Raw genomic sequence first — 3919 nt, forward strand, 5'->3', positions numbered from 1 at the left:
GGGCTGGCCTTAGGTAAAGTGAAAGTTTTGTGGTTATGAAAGAATGGCAAAGTGAGGGCTCTAAAAATGTATCACTGCATTTTACTATCAGAAAGGGAGAACAATTACAAGTCAGAATAAGATAAACTTGATTTGAGCAAGGGTTGCTGCTCTGACTCAGGTGTCAAAATGTAAAGGGTCAGGTGTGAAAATCCACACACATCTCTACTTACCTAACCATGTTTTCACTTATTCATTTAATGAGTGTTGCATAACTCAAATGATTCCTCCTAACCCAATTTGTAATATTCCAACTCAATAAAATAACAAAATCTAAAATAGCATTATTTCATATATTTATTTTAAAAAGTGAACAATTCTTTTCCTGCCCACCAGGCCCAATTAAACAGGTTATACAGGAAGGTGTAGAATTGTTCTATGCATCCTTCTGTGCCGTAATGGTGAAATGAGGCTAGTACAGATTTCTCTGTAATACTGGCAGAGAAACCCATGCTCTGTGGTTTCTGTGTGTCCAGAATTACAAGGGTGTTGTATCTCTGGATAATGAGTCTTCCTGTATCGTCTTTCTAGACAGCTGAAGAGAAGACATGACAATGTGCCACAGTAAAGGCCTGCCAGTTTTTAGGTACCTCAAGATTAATTAACTATGTTGTGTGGGAAGCAGAATACATGTTGACTTCACTGGCAGTAAAGGCTGGGGTCCTGGCTAGATCCAACTGATACTCTGTGCCTACTACACATTACTTAATTAGTGCTTTGGCCTGATCGTTGCCTATGTTTAATGAAAGACCTGGTGAGAAGCTCAAGGATGATATTTTAGTTGCCATTGTCTGTCTCCATATGGACTGAAAATTATCCCTCATAATTAATGAGGCACGTCCGGGATGGGGGATGGAAGGATAATCTAAGCAAACCAATAATTGAGTATGGTCACCCACACTCTGCCCTCCACTTTCATAAAGTCTGTCAGGGTGGCATAAGACAGGGCTTTTCAACCTTTTCACCCATTGTACCATTTTTAGGATATGGCAACACCCGAGTACCACCAGTCACCTAGCAAGGTGTCAAAAACTTGATGACCAAAAAAAAAAAAGGAAAAAAGTGATGAAGTACAGGTAGTCCTTGACTTACAACAGTTTGCTTAGTGACTGTTCGAACTTACAGTGGCACTGAAAAAAGTGCCTGCTGAGCAAGACACCTGCCTGCCCGCCCAGCCGCGCTCTTCCTCCTGTCCAAGGTTTTCATTGTTGTGAGCATTTCTGTTGAGGATTGGCAGCGGGGGTGGGGTGGGAGGGTGTTTGGTTTTTATTCCCCCATCTGCTGGGTGGTTGCAGCAGGTTTTGGTCACTTCACATGAACCTGGACACTGTGACCGTCATAAATATGAATCAGTTGNAAGCATCTGAATGTAAATCACAAGACCCTGGAGATGCTGCAACATTCCAGCTGATTGGTGCTTCTTCTGGGCTCAGTAGAAGCACCAGGATCAGGGCCGAACTCCAGCTGGAGCCTGGAGCTGATCCTGGCACTTCTGCTGAGCCCTGAGAGCCCTGCAGCTCCAGCCATCTCTCGCTCAGGCTTGTGCGGTGCTGCCACCAGTTCAGCACATTCCCCTCCCCTGCTACTTTTCTAGGATGGTCGCGTACCACCTGCCAGGTGCCAATGTATCACAGGTGGTACCCGTACCACTGGTTGAAAAGCTCTGGCATAAGAGACACATTTGGGGACTTGAAGGGCCAATCTTAAACATTTGGATTATACAAGTTCTAACTGGAGAAGGGGCCTAACCAGGCACCATAGAGAAATTGTGTTAATGGCTTGACTTCAAAGAATTTGAGTGCTGCTGCTGTATAGTGGCACCTGAGAGTCTCTACAAGTGAAATGTCCACAATTCATGGTATCTTAACCAATTCCAAATGCTGAGTATGTAGCCAAGAAGAACATATGCATCTGTGTCATGCAATGATTACTTCAACGTCATGTTAATGATCCAATCTGACCCCGCTCTCAAAATAAAAAGGTTTCCATGCCCATCTAAAAACATGGAACTACAAGGACTCTCTCCTTCTGAACATGGTGGTCTTTTATTATAAGCTTTTAGACAGCTTTTTTAGACAGGGGGTTATTAATTATCTGCTTTGGAAAGGGTTAGATTAGATGACCACTGAAGTTATTTCCAGCTTTATGATTCTACAATTCTCTGCTTCAGATTTAAGACAGGCAGATTTAACAGATTGTTTTGTTCTGTTTCCTGGAGACCTGAAAACTACCAATTAAAGCCAGATGTAAAAGACAGAATAAAAGAAGTCTGAGCCAACCAAACGTTTTGAGTTTTAGAAAAGAACACAGCTTTCACTGTCCATGGAATTTTCTTTTGCTATTATAATGTAGGGTATAAAATTGAATTTGCTGTACTTACACAGTTTGGTGTAATGTTGATATAATCTTAACACAGTTAAGTTGTTGGTCTAGAACAGGGGTAGGCAACCTTGGTTCTTTTATGACTCATGGACTTCAACTCCCAGAATTCCTGAGCCAGGTTCCCAAGCTGAGTCATGCTGGCTCAGGAATTCTGGGAGTTGAAGTCCACGAGTCATAAAAGAGCCAAGGTTGCCTACCCGTGGTCTAGAAGTTCTATCATATATGGACCATATGATGTCACCCCTGTACTGGGTAACAAAAAATGGTGATATGTCACAGAATGGAGGAGCCTCTGGCTTCTGACCTGTCCTGACAAATCAGCATTTGTTTTGTATCTCAGCTTTGCAGCTGGATGTTGTGTCCGAGCTTCTATGCTTTTCCTATCCTTTGTTCTCCAACTGGAAGAAAGCTTTTTGCCATGTTCTTGCCGTCTCACCAAGTAAGATGCAAAGCTGCTCCACTTTTCTGGGTGTATTTGAGGTTTACTGGCAGTGAGGACAAATGATGGGAAAGGAGCTTGGTCAGTGGTGGGATTCAAATACCTGAACAACCGGCTCTCTGCGTGGATGCAGGACTGGGTGTCCAAGGCCTAGAACGGAGTTCCAGAAATGGCATCCTCCAGGCCTCCCAGGCCTAGAACGGACTTCTGGAAGCAGTGTGCATTCAGCTTGTTCTCCAAACTCAACAAAATTTAGCTATCGAACCGGTGTGAACCGGCTGAATCCCACCACTGAGCTTGATGCTTGGTGAAGACCCTTAAAAGATGGGATGTGTAGCAGAAAACAGGACTAGAGACACCCATTTTTCAAGCCTACCAAAGCTCATTGGATAACTTTGGCCTGTGGTTGCCTCTTATCCCAACTTGTTTCGGACAATTATGATAGGGCTAAATCTGAAGCAGGGGTGGGGACACCTATATATGCTGTTTATGTTCCTGGAGAAAAGGTATTATATCAACCTAACAAATAAGACTGTGTACACTTTGATGCATTTTTTTCCAGATTTTTTGCAGCCCAGATCTGGTAGCCCTTGCACAAAGATTTATATGTTCCAGATGGATTAGGACAACTGTTTTTGGCACAGATAACTGGTTTACTTTAAAGACCCAATGGAAATTTAGGATAAGAGCCCTGCGATAATCACCCTGAATCAGACCATGCTATAATAACTCAGAAAAAAGAGTTTATTTAGGATTACCAGATCAGGCCTCCGCAATTACCAGATCAGGTAACCACTAGATGATATGAAAAAGAAGGTGATCTGTATCTCTTTGCTGCCAACTAGTCTTTAGAAATGGAAAGGAAGTCTGAACATCTCTGTCATTTACAGGAAGAGAAGAAACTATTTACTGTGACATATATTTTCTCACCTTAGGTCTGGGAGTATAATGGCATGTGAGAATAACCTTGAGAAATGGGGTGAAGAGATGTTGCCTAGAGAATGGTCAGATAAGAGAGAGAATAGCCCACAGCTTCATGGTGGGCAAAGCAAGAGGCTC

The sequence above is a fragment of the Protobothrops mucrosquamatus genome, unplaced genomic scaffold, assembly GCF_001527695.2.
Source record: "Protobothrops mucrosquamatus isolate PMUCROS unplaced genomic scaffold, P.Mucros_1.0 scaffold_279, whole genome shotgun sequence".
Lineage (NCBI taxonomy): Eukaryota > Metazoa > Chordata > Lepidosauria > Squamata > Viperidae > Protobothrops > Protobothrops mucrosquamatus.